Below are 10,240 nucleotides of genomic sequence, written 5' to 3'. Positions count from 1 at the left end.
GTCTGTTCATTGAGCTATCAGGAAGATAGGGGTTATAATTAGTTAATCATCAACGTACACAAATACCCTTTCTAAAGCAGTTTTAACATTCGTGTAAACTTTTCTAAGCTGGTGTACCAAAGCATTAACAAATTTATGAATTTGAAATAAGGAGATGTCTTGCATACCAGTGCGTGCATGGCAGGATCGCAAGGTAGAAGATATCACAGCAAGCACCAGGAATGCAACAACCACCGAGCACACAATTTTCGATCGTGTTGTAGTGCTCTTGGTGAGTGCCATCAGAACAAAGAGATTACTTCTTCTATTCTATTCCTCCTTCCTTCTTCTATTCCTGTGTGTTTTTGTCTTGCCAATTCATTCGCTCACTGCTATTTATTAGAGAAGCCCAATGGCATCTTATGTAATGATCTCGCATCCAAGTATATCTTCTCATTATTGTTTTCATATCTTTTTGGTTCTACATAAATGCATTTACTCTTTTATATAAATGGTATATATTTCACGTTATTTATATGTAGTACTAGTATCTATATAGAGTCATAGTTAAATATTAGGCAACGATCTTGCATTTATTTCTCTCTTTCAATGGTATTAATACCACAATATTATAGAAGATATAGATATCTTGTTTGGTCAAATAAATGTTGCACATCTTAGGTAATGATCTCACATCCATGTATATCTCCTACATTATTGTTTCCACATCATGCAGGTTCTATATATTGCCATGCACTCTTTTGTATAACCGGTATTTATTTCATATTATTCAAATGTAGTGCTAGTTTTTATGTAGAGTCACAATGAAATATTACACAATGATCTTGCATTTATTTCTCTCATACGATGGTATTAATATCACATAACTTGTTTGGTCGAATAAATGCCGGGGATCTACTTTTTATTTTTCTTTGTTTCAATGTTTTCTCTATGTGCATATTTTATTGTTGTTGGTGTTAGCATAGAGAAGGAACATTAGGCATCTGTTGAATTTTCATGAGGCAAACAAATCTTATATATTTATCATGCACTTACATCTCTCCTAAATTAATTTTGGTGCCTCATCAGCGCTAGTGAACTTGGCGGGCGTGCAACTGGCCGTCCATGGGGCCGGGAGAACAAACCAAGTCTTCCTGCCGACGAGCGCTGAGGTGGTGCATATAGTGCCATTGTGGAATACAGACTGGATGGTGACTAACTTTTACGGGTAGCCAACGAGGGACACCCCTTAAGATAGTAGGGTTTCTATCTATCATTTGACACTAGCACAAATGGCGCATGCGAGCTACCTATATACACAAGGGCATGTGTCTGAATACCTTCGCAATGATTTATGTTTCACATATATCATTCCCCTGTGTTGACACGTGGGATCCACCTGAAGAGCAAATCAGAACAGGTTCGATGTGCTTGACCGGTTCACTTTTGAAAATAAAAACATAATCAAAACCAGGAAAAATAAGCTTGAGGTGGTATGCCTACTAAGCATCAAATTGAGGAAAAAGTTCGAAAGGGGTAAAATGTGAAGCAATTTTGCTTAATTGGGGTATATTTTGAGGATTTTCTTAAATTGAGATCAATTTTGTCACAAGTGTGAAGCGCGGGGTAAAAGAATGAAATAAACTATTTTTAAATAAAAAATCCGCATCTATCCAAATGTGTTGTGGACTAGCATTTACTTTATTTTTCTATGGTCTTGAATTGAGGACAAAGGGAGTGGGCGATTGCGAGACCTAGCGCCATATCGCCGGCCGGTATGCGGTGTGGCAGCCGACGTTGCGGAGGCTCTGCATTCAAAAATGCTACACCTACGTACTGCCTTATGAAAAGCTACGTAAAACCTTTCATCCATAACTAATCGCCCCCCCCCCCCCCCCGATTTTCAGGGGGGTGGGGTCCCTCCCTTTTCTTTTCCAATCTGCATTCCTAGCCCCGAATATAGCCCTTTGTTCAGCGATGCATGACAAGATTACTGCATGGATGCGGTGAACGAAGCTATGGCGGCCGCTCGCACACCACTGGACAAGTTCCCTTGCTAGAGAACATAAAAAGGTCGAGTAACCATTCTTTTCACCACTGGAGAAAAAAACATTATTTTCATTTTCTCATTCATCAATTGAGATGACAATCCTCTTCTGAGGTGTATGTATGGAAAAAACATGTTGCATTAGTAAAGACTCCTGTTGACTTGGAGCTTGTACAAAATGTCATACAAAGCCTACTTAGAGTATCTGCAACCAGACCACTGCATTTCCTTTATACTTCCCGGAGAACAGCTCAGACAATGTCCAGACAGAAGAGACAATAAAAGAATCGTCAACCGGACCCCTCAAATTGTTTAGATATGTCCGAGTTGTCGATGAACCCTCATATCCAGCCTATAGGTAGGGAGGATATGAGGGCGTCTGGGTGTATCTGGGCAGTCCATCAGATTTAATTTGTCCTATGTGTTACCACTTTCTCTTTTTTTCTCTAAACATACCCATCAATCATATGCATGTGACTAGACATATAGGAGAAAAAGTGAAGAGCATGGCTACATGCACGCATATATGAGATCTTGGCATACACACCTGGACAACGTTTGAACATGTCCGCAGATGTATAGGGTTCAAATTATCTTGTAGATGCTCTTACATTTTGTTTTGGTCATTGCAAGCCACATAGATGTTGTACTGGAAATCGAACTATAGAAAATAATTAGCAAGACAAGACGATGAAACAAAAATTATATGCTGAAGCTGAAATGACCTAAATATTTCTCCAAAAAGAAGACGAGGCTGGTAGCCTACCATCCTTTTCATCCAACCATGGAACGCATGCAAATGGAGTTATGTCCTATGTCCTGGATACCTATCGGCTAGAGGACTAGATTATTTGCCGGGAGCTCTATACGTCAGGCACATGAAAAATTTGTTTGCATCAGTCACTTTTGTTAATCGTTAGATCTTTACTGTACGACCGGAAACATATCATACCCTATTCATCTTCAACCGTCCTTTTCTTCTTCCCCACGCAGCTGCCTGTCGGCCCATCCCTAATCACCCGCCTCCGCCCCCACGGCCGGCGGCTACCACCGCCTTCCCTCCCTGCCTCCCTTCGACCTCCCCCTTTGTTGTGCTGGCCACCGCCCTGGCCATTCCACTAAGCTCTGGTTTGATGAACAGCTAAGGCGACCCCTCGCCCTAACCATCATTAAATTTTTTACTCACTCTTGTCGGCCCCTGCTCGTACATGGCTGGGACTCCCCGTGGCCGGTGCTCGTCACTACCGCTCCTCACGTCACCGCTGCCTTCAGCCTCGTGTGAAGCGGATGTGACTGACACTTTTTTTCAGGTACCTGTTAATTAGTAGAATCGTTATTTGCCACACTTTACTAAGTGTTCTATGGTTTTTCTTAGGATTGTCTCACTCGCGGATGGACCAAAGCCCCCAAGTCATTTTTCAGGAGGTTAATCAAACTGGGAAGTAATGTGTGAGTTCAGATCTTCTCACTGGTAAAAAAATAGGTGAACAAAGCTTTGAAGAAGGGTTGGTATATCTAGCGAGCGTTCGCCACAAGAGATGACATTTGCGACCGTTTGTATGGCAGTTTTAGTGTATTTGGAGGACCCCTTTTTTTCTTGTAAAACTATCATGATATATCCGTTAATATTGAAGTGCAAAAAAGTCATCCAAACTACTACATATCGTAGGGTCAAAATCGTGTGGCAGCTAGGGCGTTCGCTGGCAGTTTCTTCTCGGCGAACGTTAGCCAGTTACTAATTCCGAAAAAGAAAAACAGGTGAGCGCATCTTCCTACCCAAATCTACCGCGACCATGGATGCGGCGGCCGGGGTGGGGGGCCTGGGGCCATGGCCCGGGGACGTTGCGGAGGCGGAGAATCGCCGCACGTACGCCGCCTGAGGTACTCGCCTGAACCTACCTCGTGGTCTTCTTCCAGTCGTGATTGGGTGCTCCTAGTTGATACTAAGATCTGATAACCAAATTCACGCCCGCATTTCTCGAAGCAATTCGATCTGACACATTGGCTGCGAGTTTAGTCCTTCTGCCATGTGGATTGCCCTGTGCAGTATATTCAGTTTCCCGTTTGAGTTTGTGGAATGTATCTGCAACTCTTCAAATCGAATGTTCTCTAATTTACATGGGCTAATTCTTCTTTGAAATCGCTATTTTAACTCTTGTACGCGCTCTAGTGTCCAGGCTAAACTAAACGCAGCAGAATTTCCCTTTACAAGACCATGTTACAAGCTATCCGGTGCTCAACTTTGTTCCTTTCCTCAAATGCTGAAACAGAGTGGTATAAATATTTGCAAACTCAAATAGCCCCTAGTCCACCCACAGGCATTCTGCACACAAACACAATAGTATCATTACATCAAGAAGACCCAATCAAACCTACGGCGCATTTCACTGTCCAGAGGCTTCAGAACCAGAGGCTTCTGCCATATACAGGATTTCATTGGGCGGAAGTGATGCATGATCCAACACCACGAGCTCTAGTTCATCTGTAAGTAATTTGCTCCTCTACTGCCCCCTTGCCAATTTAGTAATTTGCTCAAGTACGTTTTCCCCCGTGGATTCTGAGTATATTGCACGGTTTTGGAATCCACTCTGTTCATCGGTGGCTTATTCTCTTATTTTTCTTCTATTGTTTTTATGTAGGTTGATCGGAGTGTAGGTCTGATCCAGTGGCAACAACCAGTGGAGGAGGCCTGAACAAGCCCACGTATTTCTGAAAATCCAGTCATATTTGCTAACTTCCACATGTAAGCCTGCAGAAATGTACTATTCCCTCTGTAACTTTTTATAGGACGTTTTCGAGTCCATGGCAGTGTCAAAAAATGTCTTATATTATGTTACAGAGGGAGTACGATTTAGGATTGAAGGTTTAATAGGAAATAATTACTTGAACTGCAGCTTCAACTGCAGCTGCATTGCCAGGAAGTTTTACTCATTGTTGGAGAGGGTAGGATGCGGTTGAAGAGTGAAGCCGGTAATAGCAGAGCATGGAGAGGCAAGTTAAATTTCTGCTGGCATTAGCACCTGCAAAGTTGTGATGAGGAACGAAGGAACCTTGCGGGAGAAAGTTTCAGAACATCCACGCTTTTCTCTGCAAATTGTTAGTATCAATTGAACTTGACTGACTTTGTTCTGAAAAGATGCAACATAGTGAACCGTTGACCACCACATTCCGTAGGTTCATAGTGAACTGCTGAACCTTCCAATATACTGAGCTTTGTTAACCAATAAATAGTTTGCATCGTTCTGGCTAATTTCAATCTGTATGCTGAACTTTAAGTATCTACTCGGCTTCGAAAGCAAAGATGGATAATTCTTCTCACAGTATGCTCTCTTTGGCAGGACAGCTGAGGGTGAGCAACAGGCGGAGCTGGACGCACCATGGAGTTTCAACATGGGAAGATGGAATGGAACACTGCTTCTAAAAGCAGGTTGGTTGCAGGACTGAACTGCTAAGTGCTAACTGTTATAAGTATACGAACTTCCTTAGCACCCATCAATATTACAACAACTATGTGCATTTTGCAGGATTGAAACAACCCGCTTCGCTGTATGTTGGTTTCTATGGAGAGAGCAAGTGAAATCGTCGAAGAGCTGATAAAACAGAGACATAGACTGCATAACTCATCGACGTTGCGACAACATTCTCTGCGCTTGTACAGGTGGGTAACCCCTTTCTCTCTTTTGCTCACGTATTGGTGCAACTCTACTTTAGATTTCTGAGCTTTCTTCTTATCCCAGGTGGGATGGCACAACTGTTGGTCTGGTCAGCTAAGACAGCAGTCAGACTGAGTCGTGATGGGAGTCGAAGGCGAAGGTCAGAACTTTCTGTCAGATGGAACAATGAATGACAGAATGAATAATCGTGATGGGAGTATGATACACATTGTTTTCGCTATTGTATTTCTGAGTGCCAGCTAGAGATGGCATCGGACCAATGTACAGTATTTGTGATGTACATGCTTGTTTTCATGGTGCACTCAGAATCGCTGTATGTGTGCCAATAAGATAGCTAATAATTGCTTGGCTTGTTTGCATATCTAATAAATGCTACATGTTCTTCACTTGATATTACCTTACTCTGCATTTGTCAGATTTTGCGACTGGGGTGCAGTTTGATCGCCATTTACCTTATTCCGTGATTCTCAAGGTTTCGCTTAAATTCGTTAGGTCGCAACGTGGGTCGCCTGCATGATGATGTAATACAACAGGTCGCATCTCCCACCCTAAAACATGGAAGCATCTCTCACATACTGAAGAAGGGAAATTCGGTGAGCCTGAAAGATTGACACCTAAGGTTTTGCACATGATATGCCCAATATGTCTTCGGTAAACCAACATTATTTCTCTAAGCTGGAATGATATGAAATACTGGTACTACAAATCATCCGGGAAACAGTATTATGCCTTACAGGCTTGCCGAAAAGATTCGCAAAGCCGCCGACATTACATACCCATGCTGAAATAGCTGCGGATAAAATACATTATATATGTACAGTAGACTATATATGTCTTTTATTGGAGAGTAGGTTTCAGCGTGAACGATTACCCTGATAACTACTCATCCGAGTTGGAGATGCTCCCCTCCTGGTGGTACGTAGCATCGTCTTGTGCTTCTGGGTCACTGGCATCATAGACAAACGACTTTCTATAAGATGCTATATTAATCGAGGATGAAACATTCAATTCTCATACCATAATTGAAAAGAGAACGGCAGCAAAACTGAGGATGCCAGTGATTGCACACTGAATTACGAGTTGATTCAGTAATTTGTATACATTGACTTGCGAGATGGTGCGGGCATGCATGTACACTTACTTGCAAGTTGCTGAGCAACTCTGCAGAGAAAGAAGCAAAACATGATCTAGTACTGATTTCAGGGATCAGCTTAGCAGCATGTCCATTTATATGCAATTTCGAACGATATGCCCAATATGTAACACATGCTGCTAAAGAGATAGACACATAAACTTTTTTATACACAAGAATAACATATCAAAACCGAATAAGAAATACAAGTCACTAGAGAGCAATTGTACCTTTGTACTAACTTTCACATAGCTCTGTGATCCATAGGAGAACATCAACACATGCTCGGAAAGACCCAAACAGGTGCCCTGAAATCGGAATCAGGCCTTGCAGCTCCCTCTAAGTTCTCAGCAACAAATTCATCACAAGATCCATCGGCCAAGGAATACTCGATCCACTTTTTTTTGGCATCTGTGAAGTATAAGCAGTCCCTTCGAACTCCTGGATGATCTGGACCAAGGCAACTTGCAAAGTAATAACCTGAAAAGCATGTCAATCCTTTCGTCGGAACAACACGGCCTACAAAGTAAAAGTATGACAAGAACAATGTGCAGTCACCAAGTCTAGTAGTCCTTGTCCACTTCCCCTCCCTTGACTGCCACCGGAAAACATGAAACTCCTCTGGGCAGTCCCCAACAGCGCTAATAAGCAACAACTCATCGAGACACTCTGCGAGACAGAAATATGAACTCCCATGTGCGGCCTGTGTATCCAAATGATCTCCAAGAAACGTTAATTCCATTGTATTCTTGTCTGACAGATTGGCCACGGAGAGACGGTAACATAGGCCGCCGGCATCTTCAGATCTGACCAGCGCATGTAGGTTGCCCTTGAGAAAGATCAAATCCTCAAGCACGTAGGGTTCAGTGCATGACGCCACGCGCCACTCAACATCCCCAAGGCGACAGTACTGGACGGCACGGCCGACTGTCGGAACAAAGGCAAGGACGAGATCGCCAGAGAGGAGGAGGCGACAGAAGGGTGCCGGTGGATAGGGAGGCAAAATCGCTCGCCTGTGAGGAGGTGGACGAAGCTGAGCTCATGGCGGCTAGGGCTGGCCATGGCGATGCGACAGCCGAAAGAGTAGAAGGCGGCAGGGTTAGGATCAAAATCATGGAGGGGGAGGCGGAAGCGCAGGTGACGACGGAGGGGGAGGTGGAACATGGCTCGAGATCCGGGGACAAGGAGGAGGTGGGGGGCTTGGGAGGCGAGGCTGGACGGCGACGGAGGGAGGAGATCCCGGTAGGTTGCGCGGAGGGCGAAGAAATCCTGGAGGGTGGTCAGGCAACTCGCGATCTGGGGGGTGAGTTCGGGTAGGAAGTAGGGTGATGAGGTTGTTGCTACGGGATTTGGGGAAGAGGTGGTGGTGGAGGAGGAGGCCATGATGGTGGCCGGCAGCGATAATTTTCTCCGGTGTGTCGCCGACTTCGTCATTTCACTCAGTGGATCTGTTGCTGGGTGACGTGTTGGATTTGCCGTGTTCTTCTAAGAGAGAATTCCTTATCTGACCCTTTCTTAAAATCTAATTGCCTTTTTTGACCTAAAATTACCATTTTCCTTTTTAATACCATAACTTCATTTTCTTCCTTCCTTGACACTTATATCAATTTTTTTGCTATTAATATCGTCAAGTGCGACTTGGAAAATCATATTTACCTCTGTTTTAGGACATAGTACAGAAACATAGAAAACTCTTGTTTGACCGAACAGTCCCAAATTATCTCCCTATTCCCCTTCTTCCCCAATTCCTCTCCCCCATTCGCTGCGAGCCCTAACCCTACCCTGCACGGCGTGAGGCACACAACGGCGGCCGTGCGAGGCTGAGAGAGCACCATAGAGGAGGGTATGGCCGACACTGCTAGGGATGGCGGGGTGGAAGGCACGGTGGAGGGGGGCCATGGAGCTGCACCGTTCTTGGCCTCAGGCGCCCATGGTGGGGAGGCGGAGGGCGGCCAAGGAGCAGTCGAGAACGGGCGAGGCGGGGTTGTGGCAAGCTCTATGTAAGAGGGCAAAGGAGTGATGCCGAAGGGCCACGGCCGTGCGCCGGTCTTAGCCTTCCACGGTCAAGGCGGATCAATGGACGGTGGCCGAGGATCACCGAAGTACGATGACCGTGCAACAGCCTCGGATGCGACTATATCAGCGTGTCTGAACGGTGAGTTTCTCTCTTCTCTAGATTTCTCAAAATGCAACAGATTACTTATAGATGGATATTTGCTGTCAAATCTGCAATGGAAAAAACACAAAGATTAGGTTCGTATAAAACAAGTATGTTCAAAGATCTTGGATAATATGTTTACACATGACACTTTTTTTATTTAAAATATCAAGCAAGTATGTTCATACGCAATTGATATTTTGCACATGGGTTATGTATGCACATGCTAATGTATAAGGAAGACATAGGAGTAGAAAGTACTAATGATTAGGTTTATTTGGCTTTTATAGGATGGATCCGAATTCAACTTAACTACTGAAAATTAAAATGCTTGGCAACCTAAAAAAAGCTATAAAGGATATCCATTGCTTTTGCTTTGAGAAGGTTATTGACTCTGATGTAACAAATTATAAGGACCCAGTTGAATCAATTGTAGAGCAGTACCCGCCATGTTATTTGGAAGTTCCACATGTTCAGTACTATGATAATTTTCTTAAAATTTACCCTGAAGTAACATATGACCAAGAATTGGTGTATATATTTGAGAAACACTCTAAGAAAAAGGTTGTGCACATGTTCTTTGCATATTGTGATCCATCTGAACCATATGAGCCTATCACGGAGTGGCATAGTGATGTACATATATAGCCTATCTAACGACACAGAACAAGATGATAGTTATCTTCGCAACCCAGTACCTGAGAATGAGCTTGTTGGTATTGATATGAGGAAAATATTTATTTAGGGATGAACCCATACCTCTTATCGTGGTTCCTTGTTCCGATATAGAAAAGGACTAAGACAATGTTCTTGATCATAAGATTGAGGCTGAGAGCAAGGATGAGAGCATGTCAGAGGTTGTAGTAGAGGAAGATGAGGATGATGAGGAATTGCTCGAGGCAGATCATGCACCACATTTAGAATATGATAAATTAGATCCTCCAATGACCGAAGGCAGAAAATATCCCAATATGGCAGCGTTTAAGTTGGCGCTTTCTTAGCATGCAATCAAACATGAATTTGAGCTAACACTGAGAAGAGTGCACCACATAGGTTCAAGGCTTATTGTTCAAGAAGGGATGAATACAAGTGTCAATGGAGGCTATATGCTTCTACAATGGAAGATGAGTGCATCATAATGGTAATTTTCTAACTTTACATGTGTGCTGAAATTTTTAAAAGATCTTTACTAATTATCTATGTTCGTCTTTTGTAGGTGAGAAAGAACTTTTGTGGTCATGATTGGTCTA

At 43.4% G+C, this 10,240-nt stretch overlaps 1 long non-coding RNA gene across 3 annotated transcripts; it reads left to right on the top strand.

Moving 5' to 3' along the window:
• The first annotated feature begins 3,778 nt into the window (after positions 1-3,778).
• On the top strand, positions 3,779-6,080 carry LOC123075550 (uncharacterized). Of its 3 annotated transcripts, none has more exons than XR_006436160.1 (7): positions 3,779-3,907; positions 4,197-4,510; positions 4,666-4,769; positions 4,921-5,122; positions 5,365-5,453; positions 5,551-5,684; positions 5,764-6,080. It is a non-coding gene; the product is annotated as an uncharacterized lncRNA (long non-coding RNA). The 3 variants fall into 3 exon arrangements; XR_006436161.1 differs by having other exon boundaries at positions 3,827-3,907; positions 4,297-4,510; XR_006436159.1 differs by lacking the exon at positions 3,779-3,907 and having other exon boundaries at positions 3,917-4,510.
• The last annotated feature ends 4,160 nt before the right edge of the window (positions 6,081-10,240 follow it).

Source organism: Triticum aestivum, chromosome 3D (assembly GCF_018294505.1).
Source record: "Triticum aestivum cultivar Chinese Spring chromosome 3D, IWGSC CS RefSeq v2.1, whole genome shotgun sequence".
In the NCBI taxonomy this organism is placed as follows: Eukaryota; Viridiplantae; Streptophyta; class Magnoliopsida; order Poales; family Poaceae; genus Triticum; species Triticum aestivum.
Note: the sequence above shows the minus strand (reverse complement) of the source record. Positions and strands in the feature narration are given on the sequence as shown.